Source organism: Asparagus officinalis, chromosome 4 (assembly GCF_001876935.1).
Source record: "Asparagus officinalis chromosome 4, Aspof.V1, whole genome shotgun sequence".
Classification (NCBI taxonomy): domain Eukaryota; kingdom Viridiplantae; phylum Streptophyta; class Magnoliopsida; order Asparagales; family Asparagaceae; genus Asparagus; species Asparagus officinalis.
This window is the reverse complement of record NC_033797.1, coordinates 127,144,100-127,162,323: the sequence shown is the minus strand read 5'-3', so window position 1 is coordinate 127,162,323 and position 18,224 is coordinate 127,144,100.

The window sequence follows — 18,224 nt, the reverse complement described above, 5'->3', positions numbered from 1 at the left end:
CTGATGAATATAGGCTTAGGATTTACCTCATCATCCATATTGACTTGGACTACTTTGTCCTCGGTAGAGGGTTCTCTTTGCTCGATTTTGTCACCGTATTGGATGTTCAAGTGGTGGATCCAAGGATCTTCCCATGTTAGAAACTGATCATGTCCCTCCATCGTTGCAGGATCGATCGTAGCCATATTTGACATCAAACCTTTGAACATTTCCCCAAGCCTAACATCAGAGTCCCAATTTAAGGAATCTGACGAGTATCCATCTCTACTCGGGTTGGACAATTGGTTGTTAATCTGCCAGTAACATTTGTTGGAGGATGAAGAAATATAGCCTAGACCCCTTTTGTGCTCGCAGTAATTGTCAGGTTTTCCTTTTGGCGTGTAGGTAGGCCAGGAAGGAACTCGAGGATCTCAACCAAAGCAAAGACCTTCTCCAAGCATGAAGTTGTATCCTCATTTCCTCATGTAATTGCGCGATTGCGAGCTATATCTGAATAAATGGCGACTAGGTCTCTCATCATCGCTTTCATTCTTGGAAAAGTGATTTAATGGCAGACTTAACTCCCCTTTACCGAAGACTACGTCTGTCTCACCACTTGCTTTCACAGGAATGACAAGAGTTGTTCTAAATGAGTCTGGGACATGCTTCTTTGTTATACAAGATGATCAAAGTGACATATGCATGTCAGGGTCATTATACAACCCCTACATTACATCATCAAGATTGGGCGAGTACTCTAAATCGTCATTTATTACTTGATCAGCAAGTTGCTAGTTACAACTTCAATCTGACAATTCACCATCGTCAAGATCAATTACAAAGGGTCTAATGTCATTTAATATAAGACCTCCGTCGTAATCGATCCCGGCTTTGGTATCAGCTTCCTCTCCGCTGTCCGTGCCTTAGGCCGATGGTTCAGTATCGGATTCAGCACTATATAGAAGGGAGTTAGTAAAATAATTTTCTAACCCCTTGAATGGTTACTTGTCCGTGACCACCCTCTTAACCTCATTATTAGTGTCCACATATTTTAGACACTGGTGGAGGGTGGAAGGAACTATAATGTTACCATGGATCCAGGGTTGACCCAATAGTAAGTTATAGGAGGTCTTAACATCAATCACATAACACGTGACCTTTGACCTTAAATCTCCAAGCTAGCACTTCACTCAGATTTTACCTAGTGGCCTAGACCCACTGATGTTGAATTCATAAATACTAGTGCATATGGACTCCAACTTGATGGCAGGAATTCTGAGATGATACATCAATCGGAGTGGCATGATACTGACTGCGGAACCGGGATCGACTTGGATCTGATTGACAATGCTTGAGCTGATGTATCCGGTGAAGTACAAAGACCTATCATGCTTTGAGTTCCTCACTTGCATTACATCCCGAGTGAAGGTGATGCAAGGGAACTGTTTAGCCGCCAGATTGCAGCGTTGAACTGATGATTCTGGCTCTTTAGGGGCTAGCTTGATCTAAGTGAGGAAAACATCAAAATCAGCTAAAGCTTCTTACAAAGCCTCCCTGGTGTCTTTGGAAAGATGCAGAAACTCGTAAAGGGTGATTCTCACCAGGATGTTGGCTAATTGAGCCATAACACAAAAGCGGTACGGAGTGCTCGAGCTTCCTGGTTTATCCCTTCCAATCAGTCAATTGAAACAGGACTGCTTCGAAATTTGAACCTCTTTATGTTGGGGTTCCTTCTCCTTTTGTTTGGCCTCAGCCTCCTTCTGTTTGGTAACAGGTTGTTGCTGGGCTTCTCAGAAGACTTAGGAGGAGTTGAAACCACCCCCATCTCAGCTAGAGTTTTAGCATTCGGGTCAGAAGCTTTCGGGTATTTATACCGGTACTCATTTCCACTCCTGGTGGCGAAGGTCGGTTCTCCATCGGCTGTGAAGGCTTTGTGCTCATGTTCAGAAAATGACAAAGTTGGATATCTTCATCATCTTTCTCCAGAATTTCTGAGGCAGGAAACAAGATTTGCCCTTGTTCTTAGACTTCTTCTTGGAAGAAGATCATGTACATTGCTCATCATAGAGGAGATTCGGGTGGACCCAAAGAACCTCTCCATTAGGGGCCATGTGTGGCACAAGACCTTTCTGGCGTTGTCCATGAGGATCGTCATTAACGGTCTTCATTTCTACCCTTGACATGGGCTCTGGTTGGAACCATGATAGAGGAACAGAGCCGAAGCTGGTAGACACTGCATTCGCACCCACCTTCTTTTTCTTGGGTTGCTTCACAGTGATGATACCAATGTCAATCAATGCCTGGATTTTGTCCTTCAATGCATAACAAGCCCTAGTTGGATGATGAGCCCTTCTGTGATACACATAGTATTTCGGGTTTGTAGTCCTCTTGGCTTCTTTCTGATCGGTGGAAACTTGACCTTGTTGTTTTCCAAGAGATGATTGAAGATAGCAAGAACTTCGTCCTCCTTAAAGGAGTATTCCTTCGAGAATTTTGGCTCTAAAGTCCTCTTCTACCTTTGAGGCTGCTGCTATTGATGCTGCCATGACGATTGTTGCGACGCTTGCTGCTACGGTTGTCGTTAAAACATCTGATTTGCATCTACTACAGTCATCGGCACCTTTCCCCTACCACGAGGAACAAAATTTTTCTTTGGAGGATTCGTGTCGGTTGGCCTCTCTCAGCCTTCTTCCTTTTGAGGGAACGTTCAGCTGGTTCTCCGTGCACTTTCAATTCCTTCTAAGTTTTGGATGGCACCACTCCTATAGCTTCCAGCACATCCAGAGAAAGGTTATTATGGCAAGTCTGGAGGATAAACTCTTTCGTGACCAGGTCTCGATAATTCATTGCTTTATTTCAGAAGCGCTTGACAAAGTTGTCAACTGACTCTTCGTCTTTTTGCTTCTCGTCCAACAGAGTTCTGATTGATACCTCAGTGTCATCATCAAAGAAGTTGCTAAGAAATAGGCTCTCTATATCATCCCAGCTGTTGATACTCCCCGGTTTGAGACGATGGTACAAATCGAAGGTGGTTCCATGAAGGGTGGCTACAAATGACCGAACCATCAAGGGTTCATATCCAAAGATCATTCCCAAGTGGGAATTGAAATAAATTAGATGTTGAGTAGGTGAACCTCTCCTGTCAAACAGTATGAAGTTAATTAGATTGAACTTTGCCAGGTACGGGATTGACTCTCACTCTCTCGAATAAGGACAGGGAATGCCAGTCTTCTTCACCTCTTGAGCATACATCAAGGCGTTGACCTTGCTTTCGAGGTCTTTCATCTTCTTATCCTCGCCTGCATCTTTCTTTGGGTGATGTTGAGAAGAATCAGTTGGACCATCCCCAGCATTATTGTCGTTGGGAAGAGGATCAATAAAAATGTGTTCATCCACATCCGTGTCGCTGTCTTCGGTATTGGCCTAAATCAGTGTGGTATTGGATTGACTTAACTTGGCCCATTGACTGGATTCGGGTGGTTGATGTGACTGAGCCTGCATTTCTCTCATTTATTTTATGGTTAACTCCATCCCCATCTTCATTTCAGGTCGAATTTCTTCTCGTTGCCGAGTCAGACCATCCTGAAGCATTTAAGCTAGCTGATCAGGATTGATGGTGAATGCCTCCCTAGCTTGCCTCATACTAGACATTGTGTCGTATAAAGCGACTGCGGAGCAAGTGTCCGATACTTCATCATCTAAGGATATTTCTTTATGCATCCTCTGATAGTCCCTATGTCTGATAGTTCCCAGTTGGAGCCGAGATATATGCTGGGATACCCCTATAAAAGTTGGGACTGGAGTTGGTTGAACGTCGTTTTGACTTTCCTTTATCAGCCATGTTAATGGTGACTTCTAGGAGTTTGTCTTCTTGAACAACCGATCTTCTCTTGCGGAAGCGTCTTTATATGGATTTTGACGCTTCGGTGGAAATCCTTTGGAATACCGAGACCCTCTGTGGAACGGTCTTGGGGTAGCTACATTCTGATAATACTGCCCTGATAAGCCTCTCGCAATGATAATAAGAGCTTGTCTCTCGAATAGTCCTCTTTTGCGGTTTGTTCACATCCTCAGCCTGATAGTACAACTCGTCAGCATGATGGACGGAGCACTCTATCGCTTGTTGGTGTGACTTCCCAGGTGTAACGTTGTCTTTTGATGGATGCATCTTCTTCTAGGTACGTGAAGCCTTATTGGCATTCTTAGGAGTCGTACGTTTAGAACCACCCAGTTACGAGTATGGAATCTTAACGGGCTCCTGGACTTCAACACGAACCCCCAGGTGGGTGATGATAGGAATTTTCCTAAGATAGGATGGCTTTGATTTGATGGGAGGATGCGTTTGAACCCCAGTCTGAAGAACCACTTGGGATTTATTCACCGGACCAAGCGTTCTTTAACAAGAGCTTTGTCTCGATCTTCATGCAAACGACCAAGGCGATCTGCCATCGTGATCTTGAATTTTGACAAGTTAACACTGTCATGAGGCTTCATCGGATGCATGGCAGAAGAAAAAACATGAACGGGCGTCGACAGAGGTGAAGAAGCAACCGCAGAGCTGGTGGTTTGGGCAAGATAGGGTGAGGTGTCTCAGTCAAGGCCGAGACACCTTGATATGTCTTGGGTTGCGATATAGGATAACCTGTCTCGGCTGCTAGGGACTTCTCCCGCCATCTTTGTACTTGGTTTTCGTGTGGTTTTGTACTTTGGCACCTAGATCTTGCAGGATTTCAGCGGTTCTTTGGCCACCTCTTCCTTCTTCAATTCTTGTGCCTTTTGCGCAAGAGAACGTGCATGTGCGAGAAGTGCACGACGCTTGTGGATGTGTTCCTCGAGAGTTGAATGAGTCCTTTTGACATGGACCCATTCACTGGTTGATGGTTTTAGGGACACATCAGCAACTTGTCATTGAGGCGGTTGAGTTACTTGACGCCTCCTTGATTTGAGATCCGCATAGTAACGAACTCCGTCAACCTGCTCTAAGGCTTTACCGAGCTGACGAGTGAATCTTTGGTGTTGCCTCTGACGAGCCCTCTTCATCAGAGTTGGCAAAACTTGGTCGATCAACTCCTTAACTGGGGAGGAGTTATCATGAGCAGAGCTTCTGACTTGATTGATCGTCGGAGAGGCATCACAAGGGAAAGCCTCGGCAACGATTGGGTAAGAGCCATCACTCGAAGCCTTCGTTGGAGTTGAAGACCAGCGAAACTTCTTCAAAGATAAAATCTTCCTACACTTATGGGGTGAGGAAGATCTTGAGGAGGAGAATGAGAGGTACTCTTCGAACCTTTCTTGGTCAAACTCGTACTTGACCACTGAATCAATCGAGATCTTGATCGGTTGCGATACTCCGGTCTCGGCAGTGAGACCGTTAGCTCCTATTGTAGTCGCTAGCGTGTTTCTGTCGAAAATCATTTTTTTTGCAAAATCCATAACAATCATTTATCGATACAACAGAATCACAAGAGTGAGCCTTTTTATAAGACTTCTCCTCACAAAAGAACAAACTGAGGATCTACTAGAAACACATGCAGAGATTATTTATCAGTCGCTACTTGCATGGGATCTTTGCCTGTGTCAGGGACGTGTTAGCCTATGGACCACCGATTCATAGATCTGGGTTGATCATGAAGAAGGTTTGGTGTTCTTGTTTCAACTAAGAAACAAGAACGAAAATAAATATCTCAGCGATGTGAAATAAATACTCTTCTCGAGATCAAAGCGATGTTTGATCTCAAGGAAAGGGGTGAAGGCCTGTAAATCTCTCGGAATCTTCATCTTTATGCACAAAGTTTGATAAGATCTCGTCTTTCTCTCTAAAATTTGTGGCTATCTGCTCTCAATTCGTCAGTCTCTCCTCAGCCCGCTCAACTCTTTCTTGCATGAGGATGTCAGGGGGATATTTATAGGCTTCAAATGCAACGTTTGAGGATAAAAATCCATGAGTTGAGTGTATCTTCAATTAGTAACGACTTTTCCGTGTCTAAGGATGAGTTAGGAAGCCAGTGGACCACACGAATCCCGAGAAATTATCGAAAAACACATTTTGGGAGATTCACTGTGCGAGACACACTGTGTGTCTTAACATGCAAGACACAAGAAGATATCTCAAAGTGCGAGACACATATTGTTGTCTCGGCCTGCGAGGCACATTATGGTGTCTCGCAATTCGAGACAACTCTGGCTGTCTCACTTTGTCGTTTCGTCGTTTCATGCGCGTTTTCGTTTCGTGTGTTCCTTTGCTTTCTTTTGGCATCGGATGATCCTTTCTGACTTGGATGAAAATGTTCTTCGTCTTCTCTTCGTCTTGAGGTCTATTTGGGATCTATAGGCAATTTTTGATGCCTACAACAGCGTTTTAGGTTTTTTACTTTGTGTGATTATACTTAAAAGCTTAAATATTACACACATACACATTGTTCTATTTTATGGCTTTCGTTAGTTGTTTCGCTTTGCTAAAATATATGTTTATCCATACAAATATTTGGAAAGATAAGTTCGTTAGCCATATAAATATGAAACAAATAGATATATTCACATACATATACATGTGTTTCATATTTATCATATTACATATCTTTTTGGGAAAATAACGTGTTTACGGATTAAAGACTTAATTATACTATTTTATATCTTTTATAAAGTCTATTAATACATTCAAAAAAGTTTCAAACTTGTTTAAAATTATTTTGTCAAAATTAAGTGTTTAAACGATTTAGTTTTTGACTACTTTGCAAAATAATGAGTTTCTACAAATGGGGAATGATATTTCAAATATTTCTTTTCTGACATGTTTACTTTCATATGAGTAAACATTTCCCTAAGTTATATAATTTTTGAAATTTATTTACTATTTTTAAACACACTTTAAAAAATCAGTTTTGCTGTTCAAAACTGGGATGTGCATGTTTTTCGGTCGACCGACACTGTTCATTAGTCGACCGATAAACTGCTATGCAATTACTAAAAAGCTTCTTCTCAGTCGACTGATCTCCATCAGTCGACTAAATAGTATTTTTAGTCGACTGATGGCTTGCATCAGTCGACTGATAAACTGTTCTACATTTTTAGTTTAGTCTCTGCTCAGTTGACCGATCTTCATCAGTCCACTAAACAGTGTTCTTGCATCAGTCGACCAATAGATTCCCAGAATTAGCAAACGGTCAGCTCATCAGTTGATTGAACAATGCATCAGTTGACTGATGGCATTGTAACGGCTATTTCAAGTTTTTTTTTATTTTCAGGGATTTTGTTGGATTTTGTGTTTTTCTTGGGTTTTGGAGTTTTGTTTCAAGAACCTATATATACCCCTCAATCCTCATTACTTAGAACTAACCAAGAAAAGTTTAAAATAAAGTTTTGCAAGTTTGTTTAAGTGTTTTCAAGAAAAATTTAGTGTGTTGTTTATGTGAAGAGAGTTTCACAAGAAGAGGAGATCATTTCGGCATTGAGCATCAATTTTCACATCTCTATCTCTCGTGTCTTTGGAGAAGTTTTCTAAACTCAATTATCTAGCTTGTTTATATTTAAATTGTTAGTTTTATATTTGCTAGATTAATTTGAGTTTGATTTTATTTTTACTCATTGATTTCACACACAACCAATTTGAGCTTAAGTACTTTCACATATTGTATATTTTGGGTTGTTGTGAGTGAATCATTAAGAGTGAGCTTCATTTGAGTTCCTATCTTGTTTAGAGAAAAAATCTTGTTACTTTCACTTCTTTGTTGAGAACACGTTGTAATACACAAGGACACTTAGAGGAGTGGTTGGGATAGACCATGGTCAATTCCAAGAGGAGTGACGTTGGTTGTAAAGCCTAGGGAGGGTAGTAAATCCAAGTACTTGAGGAAGGTGACACAGGTAGGCCAACACTTAGAGGAGTGTATTGTGTATTGACAATTGTGTAAATTATAAACGTTATTGGTGAGCGTTAAAAACCGATTGTGTAGTTATTTTTGTGATTAGAGGAGAATCTCCTCGAGGGTGAGGAGCAGAGACGTAGGTCGAGGGTGACCGAACTCCATAAACATATCCTTGTATTTGTGTTTAGCATTGGTGCACTTTCTATTGTATATTTTCATATTGCCTTTTATCTCATATTTATATCGCCATTTGTTTAATCTTATATCCTTGCGTATATTACTTGTACACATCATATTATTAGGATATTGTTAATAAGTTTTAATTTGGCATCGATATTATATTAGATTAGCAATTACCTTATTCACCCCCTCCCCCCCCCCCCCCACCCCCCCCCCCCCCCCCCCCCTAGGGTACTTTTATTTGGTATCAGAGCTTGGTGCTCTTGAATTGTGACTTAATCGCCTAGTCAAAGATTCAAGCTATTATATATTGCTAATCTAGTTTTGATATTTTTCTTGCTTGCATAATTATTATGAACATGCATGGTGCACCTAGTTTAGGCTATTACATTAATATTGCTCTAAAATTTAATAATTTTCCTTATGCTCAATGGTGTTTTAGATTTAAACTATTTGTTAGATCTAAAATTATCGATTTGTGGGAAGTTATTGAGTGTGCTTATGTTGTGCCCACTTTGGAGAAATCCAAGTGGAGCAATTATGATAAAAAGATGTTTACTATGAACAAGTTAGTGTTAGAATTTACACTTAATGCTTTTGATTCGTCCATTTCTAACAAACTTGCTCATTTTAATAGTGCTTACACATTATGGAAATATATAGAGGCACATCAAGGTAACTTGGAGGAAATATAATGTGTTTCGGTGGATTCCGCTTCAAGTAAGAGTAGAGTTTCATCATGCATACGGCCACTAGGTGATAGCCCTAGTGAGGTATACGAGTCCGAATCTAATAGTGAATTATCTATAGTTAAACTCACATGTGCATATAAAAAATTGATGAAAGCCTACAATAAATTACATTATAATTTTATAGATTTAAAAAACAAGCATGTAAGCTTAAAATCCGATCATGATATGTTAGAAACTAAATTTGATATCATTGCCAAAGAAAATATGACTCTTAAAGATAGCAATGAAAAATTTAAATTAGAAATTGCTAACTTATCTAATGAGAAAAATGATGCCATATTAGAGGTAGAAACAATTAGACATGAATTTAATTCTTTCAAAAATAATCATGATTGTTCTACTTCTATTGACAATGCTAGTGTGCATATTAATAAGTTGAATAATGTGAAAAACCGTATCTCATCTTTTAACTCAACTCGAATCTTATGAACATATGTGCTAAGTCACGAGCTACTATTTCAAAATCACTCACTCACTATGCACATATATATAGCAAAATTTATAAGTGTTCTATTTGCGGCCGAAAAAGGCCATTTAGCTAAATTTTGCTATGATGCACAAAAACCCAATAATATTAATATTAATGTTCCATGTGCATCCCATAAAGTTTCTTCATCATACACACACATACACACATAAACACAATGTTTATCATAAGTATTGAAATGTGTATAGGTGTGATTTTTATGGTCGTTTTGGTCATTTGACCAAATTTGTTTTGATTTACAAAAAGTTTCACATTTGTAAAATGCATCTTAAAGATCACCTTTGTTTGTAAATGTTTCTCGTGCATATTCATATGGCCAAAATAAACAAATGCATCCTTTTTATTCCACTTATTGTAATAGAAAGAGTCATTTGTATAATTATTGCTATGACCAAATACATGCACTAAATGCATCCAAATAGGATCATAACCCAAGGACATTAAGCTATATTGATAGGTGTCATGTCTCTAAACTCTCTAGCATCAAGAGTGTTTGGGTGCCAAAATCTTTTTGATTTTAAAATCAAGATTTTTAGTGTTTTTTTTTTCATTTCTTGTTTTGAAAAAACATATTTTGAAAAAAAAAAATTGGAAATATACATTGATCAAACTTATTTTTGGATATATATTTTGCCTTCATTACATATTATGATTTTTTTTAAACGGTTGTATTGATAAAGAGGTTTATATTGAGCAACCCCCCGATTGTATCTATACTTTACTTCCAAATCATGTTTATAAGGTTCAAAAAGTTTCTCCTAAGAAATTCTATGTGTGCTCAATGTTTGTTTCATGGTTTCTCTATCTTTTGATGAATGCTCAAATATTAAATGTTTGAACAAATTTGGTTAACCTTGATATACGTTCTTCATCCTTTGAATCATGATTCAACAATGATGTGTTTATGGATTTATCAAACATGTTTTAAATGTTATTGTGCTCTTAATCAATCATGATTTATGTTTGATAAATAAATTTTTGGATTTATTGATTAAATATTTAATTTTTGATTTTTAAATCTTTGATTTTTATTTTTGAATATTTTTGTTTTGATATATATCTTATTGATATATTTATGTGTAAGACCTGTGTTCACTTGGTCTCTTTGCATGTGAGTTGAGATTAGCACGTCTCTATATGTATGTTTTTGCTCACATATAGCCGCCTTGTTTTTTTCTTGATATATACTTTTATGTTTTTTTATGGGGGGCATTCCCTATCTCTTTTCTTGTTTATACTCATTATGCCTTATTAATAGGGGGAGCTTTTATTCTCTTCATTCTTATTATCTTCCCTATTTTGATGTTTACAAAGGGGAAGAAACAAGTGGATTATGAGTATTTCGTTTTCTCATGCATGTGGATTATAATTTGTATATTCATTTGGTATCATGTATATTTTTATATACTCTTTATGTAGATTGTTTGTCATCATCAAAAAGGGGGAGATTGTTAGGTTTCATATTTATGAGCCTACTATCTAATCTAGTTTTGATGATTAACAAATAGTTCTTAACATCGTTTGTCGAGTGTTTATATTTACTTGTTAGGAATCCTACACAAAGATCCTAGTTGGAGGTTAGTTGGAATTGAGCTTAACTATAACATTCAATGGAGGTTGGTAGAAAATAGAATGAAACCTTTGCAATTCAAGTTGAGATTTATTATCACTTCATCCACAACCAAGATGAGCTTATTAAAGATCTATTGCTTGGGTATAGTGTTTTAGGTTTTTACTTTATTGTACGTAAAAGCTCAAATATTACACACATACACGTTATTTCGTTTTATGGCTTTCATTGGTTGTTTCGCTTTGCTAAAAGATATGTTTAGCCATACAAATATTTGGAAAGATAAGTTTGTTAGACATATAAATATGAAACAAATAGATATATTCATATACATATACATGTGTTTCATATTTATCACATTACATATCTTTTTGGAAAAATAACGTGTTTACTGCTTAAAGACTTGATTATATTATTTTACATCTTTTATAAAGTCTATTAATCCACTCAAAAGAAGTTTCAAACTTGTTTGAAATCATTTTGTCAAAATTAAGTATTTAAACGATTTATTATTTTGACTACTTTGCAAAATGATGAGTTTCCACAAACGGGGAATGATATTTCAAATATTTCTTTCCTAACATGTTTATTTTCATGTGAGTAAATATTTCCCCAAGTTTTATAATTTTTGGAATTTATTTACTATTTTAAACACACTTTGAAAATTAGTTTTTCTGTTCAAAACTGGGTTGTGCACGTTTTTCGGTCGACCGACACTGTTCATCAGTCGACCGATGAACTGCTCTGTAATTGCTGAAAAGTTTTTGCTTAGTCGGCCGATCTCCATCAGTTGACTAAATAGTGTTTTCAGTCGATCGATGGCTTGCATCAGTCAACCGATGGCTTGCATCAGTCGACCGATGTCTTGCATCAGTCGACCGATAAATTATTCTGCATTTTTAGTTTAATCTTTGCTCAGTCGATCGATCTCCATCAGTCGACTGAACAATATTGTTAGTCGACTGATGGCTTGCATCAATCGACCGATACTTTCCTAGAATTAGCCAACGGTCAGCTCATTGGTCGACTGAATAGTGCATCAGTCGACCGACGGTATTGTAACGGCTATTTTTAGTTTTGCTGATTTTCAGGGATTTTATTGAATTTTGTATTTTTCTTGGGTTTTGGGGTTTTGTTTCAAGAACCTATATATACCCCTCAGTCCTCATCACTTAGAACTAACCAAGAAAAGTTTAAAATAAAGTTTTGCAAGTTTGTTTAAGTGTTTTCAAGTAAAATTTAGTGTGTTGTTTATGTGAAGAGAGTTTCACAAGAAGAGGAGATCATTTCGGCATTGAGCATCAATTTTCACATCTCTATCTCTCGTGTCTTTGGAGAAGTTTTCTAAACTCAATTATCTAGCTTTTTTATATTTAAATTGTTATGTTTATATTTGCTAGATTAATTCAAGTTTGATTTTATTTTTTACTCATTGATTTCACATGCAACCAATTTGAGCTTAAGTACTTTCACATATTGTATATTTTGGGTTGTGATTTCACACACAACCAATTAGAGAACAAATCTTGCTATTTGCACTTTATTATTGAGAACACGTTATAATATACAAGGACACTTAGAAGAGTGGTTGGGAGAGACCATGGTCAATTCTAAGAGGAGTGGCATTGGTTGTAAAGCCTATGGAGAGGTAATAAATACAAGCACTTGAGGAAGATGACACAGGTATGCAAACACTTAGAGGAGTGTATTGTGTATTGACAATTGTGTGAATTATAAACGTTATCGATGAGCATTGAAAATCGATTGTGTAGTTGTTTTTTGTGATTAGTGTAGAATCTTCTCGAGGGTGAGGAGCAGAGACGTAGGTTGAGGGTGACCGAACTCTGTGAACATATCCTTGTGTTAGTGTTTGACATTGGTGCACTTTCTCTTGTATATTTTCATATCACCTTTTATCTCATGTTTATATCGCCCTTTGTTTAATCCTATATCCTTGCATATATTACTTGTACACATCATATTGCTAGGATATTGTTAATAAGTTTTAATTTGGCATCGATATCGGATTAGATTAGCAATTATTCTATTCACCCCCCCCCACTAGGGCTTAGCGAGGGCCGATCCGATATTGACCTTCTTCAAACCTTCTCGGTTGATCAGTATCTCCTATTGCTCTTCTACTGGCATCGCCCTTTCCTGCTCCAGCACCTTCTCCATCTGGAGGCATGCCTTCTCGATGGGGAGGGTCTCTTGCAATTCCTTGCCCTTTGCCGAGAGCAGATAGCAGGATCTAGCCTCCCTATGATTGCTCCTGGCTATGCAGACTCCTTCCGGAGTCGGGAACTTCATCATTTGGTGGTATGTGGAAGGGACGGTTCATAAAAGATGGAGGGTGGTTCTGCCTGATATGACATTGTGGCCAAATTTGAGGTCCATCACCACAGCTTGGACCTAAACAGTGGACTGCCGGGGATACTCTCTGATCATCAGGGGGAAAGTGATCATCCCTTTGAGTTGGAGTGCATGCCCCATAAAACCTATGAGTGGCCCCCGACATGGCTGCAGATAGGACTTGTCAATGCCCATCTAGTTGAAGGCATCAATGTAGAGGACTTCAACTTAGCTCCCCGTATCGACCATGATCCTCTTGACTTGGAAGCCGCCAATGTTGGTCATGATGACAATAGGGTCACCATGAGGCGTCTCTACGTTCTTCAAGTCAGTCAACATCACTGGAGGATATAGGCTCTTCAGCTCTTGCGTTCTTGTCACACATGTTCACCCCCAACGCTCGCTTAGCATATCTATTCCGAGCATTATTGGACGATACTCCCACAATGGGACCATCACTAATGGTGTTGATGACTCCCTTATGACTGGGTTTAGGGGGTCGATTGTCAGGCCACTATTGGGGACGAGGCGACCTAGAACGGGACCTTCTATGGTCTTCCTCACCAGCGCCTTCTCTCATGTCTCACTGGAAGACAATCTTCTTTAGAAACCCTCTCTAGATCAAATCCTTGATGTCCCTCTGGAGTACACGACAATTATTTGTGAGGTGGTTGTGGTCTCGGTGATATTGGCAGTATTATCGAGTATCTTGATTCTGAGGGTCTAACCTCATCCTAGGGGGGGCGTGTTAAGGTACCCCTCCTTCTGGACCATGTAGAGGGCATCGGTGATAGAGGTGTTGAGGATAGTGAGGGCTAATCTTGGTGCCTATTCCCTCCTTCAGTCCCTCCCGTCAGAACAATTTAGACGAGAGTCGACTCGAGGAGGACGGTTTGCCGACTCGGGCCTTGGAAGGAGATCCCTAGCCGACTCCTTAACCAGCTAGGTCATCGGGTCTGCTGGAGATGTCAATGGTGTGGTTAGTACAATATGAGTTGCTGAAGCTGGAAACATTACTATTGTTGTTGTTGTTGGTGTATGGTACTCGCTGCCACTACAGCTTGCGAATGCTCTGGGCAGGATTTTGTCGACTCGGGTATGTTTTATGTCATGTAACCTTGTGAGCATTGAGCTATTAGTTTAGTCATAGCGACTTAGAGCATTGCTCTTGCAAGTGAAGTCGGCAAATCATTGTTTCTGACCGGGGCTCAATTCGCAACCATCGGCGACCTGTGCTCCCTGGTCATCGACCTTCAGCCGCTTTGTTTAGAACCTCTTTAAGTAGCTTTGAAGGCTCTCTCCAGGTTCCTGCCTCATCTGAATGAGCATGTAGGCAAGCAACTTTTGCTTGGTATCAGCCAAGAAGTTGTGCACAAATTTCTGGCTGAGCTGCTCAAAGCTATTGATGGATTTTTTTTCTCCAAGGAGTTCCACCAGAGCTTGGCGCTTCCCGATAAAGTGATGGGAAAACACCTACAGATAATGGGTTCGGACACCTGTAGTATGCTCATCATGTCATAAAAATTCTAAACATGTTTTGTAGGGTCTCCCTCATCCTTGTACTTCACTATTTAGGGCATCTTAAACTTCTCACAGTAGGCATTCATGATGTCATCGGTGAGAGGAGTTTTCCCCCTAATGGCTTCAGCTATCGATCGATAAGTCCGATCATAGCCGCAGGCTACATAAGTAGCTAAGGGGCCTGGGGTGACGTGATGATGTCAAGGATCTCGCCATTCTCCCATGGTGGTGTGCTCCTTCCATTACAACAGGGGCTAGGATTTTCCCCAGTCACCTCAGGGTATGGAGGGCAGCGGTGGTGAGGATCGACTTGATGAGTCGGGTGGTGCAGAGGAGGAGATGCATGCTCCACATGGCTTCTCTGCTATCCAGCATGGGCAGCATGTAGAGGCAGAGGAGCCTTTAGCTAGGCTCCTTTTGGAAGGTGAGTCATTGAATGTTGGTCCCCTGATGGTTGAGGGGAAGCTGAGTGAGTGGGCTGAGGAGGAGTGATCTGCTAGAGGAGATCGGCAGTGAAAGCAACGAACTACTGCTAGAAGGCTTGAGTGATCCGCTAGGTGGATTCCTTAAGCTGAGCCTGTGTGACATAATTTGGCTATGGATCTCTAGGAATAAGTTGATCAGGCATATGTCCAAAGTCAGACATGATTTTCTTTGAAGAAGAAAGAAGGCCCTACGGTGGGCACCAAACTGTTGATGTATGGAATCACACGCTCAAATGAAAGGGGTTAATCGTGTTGACAGAGGTCCTCTAACTCTCCAAATGCCTAGTCTCTAGGCAAGCTGTGCTTCCCTGCACAAGTAACAGATCATAAGAGGGCGGGTGTGATTCCTCGGTTGTTCCTTCGACGATCAAGTTAGTGGGTGACTTGTGTGGAGAAGTAAAATGAACTTTAGTAGTTCTTAAGTTCAGAGAAAATGGTGAGAAAAGCTTACCCTGTAATAAAAAATAGTATCTCCTTTTGTAGTAGTAGAAGGAGGGTAGGATGGTAACTTTGGCCGGACATGGGCCGGGGCCAAGTCAACTTCAACTTTAAAGGTGTCGACCAAGGAGTGGAGGAGAGGTCACTTTAGTTTAATGCGAAGTGATGTGGGTGTACGGTGCCGACGTGGTCCGATGTGTCATAAATACTATTAGAGGTAAAGGAATGATGGCGTAGGAGGGGCTCGAGGCTCAAGGCATTTCATCTCCTTTCTATTCATCTGGTTGTCGAGAAGTATCGCCTTTCAAGTCACCCTCACAAGGTATCAGCCAATGAGTTGGCCGAGTAAAGTGTTTAAGTGGTCGACTCGGCTGGAGGACAACACGTAACGCCTTTTGGATCGTCGACATATGACGTCTTTCGAGTCGTCCTCACAAGATGTCGGTGTGTGGAGTCGACAGTGATGGGCTTCTGATTATCTTGAGATGTTGACCTAATTATGCATAATGTGGGATACTTGTCTGCTATTGATTTGAGATTATTTTTCATTACTAAAATATAGTAAGGTAGATCGCAAGAGTACGAGTGGTACATGTCAATTCTTGAGTAACTCTCTTGTCTCTTAGGCTTCCAAGAAACAAAATTGTGTTGTCTTGTCCACTACGGAAGCGGAATACATTGCCGCCGGCTTATGTTGTGCCCAAGTTTTATGGATGAAATAAAGTTTAGTTGACTATGATTTGATTTTTCAAAATATAAAAATCTTTTGTGATAACACTAGTGCTATTAATATTTTAAAAAATTCGGTTTTGCATTCTAGAACCAAGCATATTGATGTGCGCCATCATTTCTTACGCGATCATGTAGAGAGACAAGATGTATCCCTAGTCTTTGTTGACACAAAATCTCAATTAGCGGATATATTTACTAAGCCTCTTGGTGAGGATGATTTTTGTCGTATAAGAAATGGCTTGGGCTTATGCAATATGTGAAAGTTCTATTTGCTTGCTTGTTTAGTTGCATTTTTGCATGCATTTCTCTTTACCCCATTTTTTATGGTGACAAAGGGGGAGAGAAATCTCCTCATTTATTGCACATAGTTAGAGAGAGCTCATAGATAGGGGGAGCACCTATCTATAAGCTATATTTAATTTTGTTCTTATATAATGATTGGTTGTCATCATCAAAAAGGAGGGGATTGTTAGCCCTTTTGTTTTGATGATATTTTACAACCACCATTATCGGTACTAATTGCTTGTTGAGTGATATTATAGTTAGTATATATATATATCAAGCTTGTTAGTACCATGCATGGAGGATTGGATGGAATATGAGCTACAACGATGATATCCAAAGGAGGATGAGGCATAGTAATGAAGCAATGTTAATTCAAAAACAACAAATGCAATGAGAAGCTTCATTAACTCAAGCTATATCAAGACTCAAAGAATTGTAATTCTATGTGAGGATATTAGCTAGTTTTTATTTTCTCTTTAGTGCTAGAATGTAGGCAAGTAGTTTAGATTTCATTTGAAGCTATTGGGATATCACACACACGTTTTCATACTTAGATTTTTTAGCGTTTTGACAAAATATTTTTTTTCACAAGTATGAGGACCTTTTCATAAAATTCTTTTTCCAAACAATTTTTTTTTTAGTGTTAAAAATATTTTACAAAGTTTCACAATTTTTGAAACTCTTTCAAATATTTTATAGATTTTTTATAGAGTCAAAAACAGGTTTCATAACTGGTGTCAGTTTGCGGTCGACCGCCACAGTCGACCGCGCCTGTGTCTTTTCGTCAGTGGGCAACAGAAACTTTCACGGTCGACCGTCCTTCTGCAACGGTCGACCACAGAAGTCTCTAAAAATTTTCCAAGTTTCAAAGCTGGCTCGCGGTCGACCGTGAGATTTGTACGGTCGACCGCCGCTTATTCAAACGGTCTTTTTGGTATAGTTTTCAAGCGCCGATTTTTCCAGGTTTTGGGGGATTTGGGTATGGGTTTAAACTGATCTGTTTTCTCCTATTTAAACTCTCATACCCCTCTTCTCTCAAGTGCTCTTGTCCATTTGAAATATCCTGCAAACCTATTTACTATTTTCAAAAGAGCCCTAAACTTTCAAACTTGTTCTCTGTTTTTCAAGTTCATATCCCAGCTTCAGTGTAATCTTTATCCTTGCTATACGAACATTGTAAAGAGAGAATTTTACACCATCACTACTATTGTGAGCTTGATCTTGTAGAGATCAACTGTGTGGGAGTTAGATCCTGTGGTGATCAACTGTATAGTTGTGAGATCTTGTGGAGATCGTTGTGTAGAAGAAGTTCCGACTTCCAAACCGGGTTGTGTAGTGGATTCTCCTCGAGAGTGGGGAGCGGGGACGTAGGTCAGCGGGCCGAACCTCGTTAACACATCGCGCGTCACTTGCCGGCTTCCAAACCGGCTGTGTTAGTGGATTTCTCCTCGAGAGTGGGGAGCGGGGACGTGGGTCAGCGGGCCGAACCTCGTTAACACATCGCGCGTCACTTGGATAACGATTTATAACTCTATCTCTTTTGCTATAGTTGTTTATTTTGTGGTTTGTTGTTTGTCC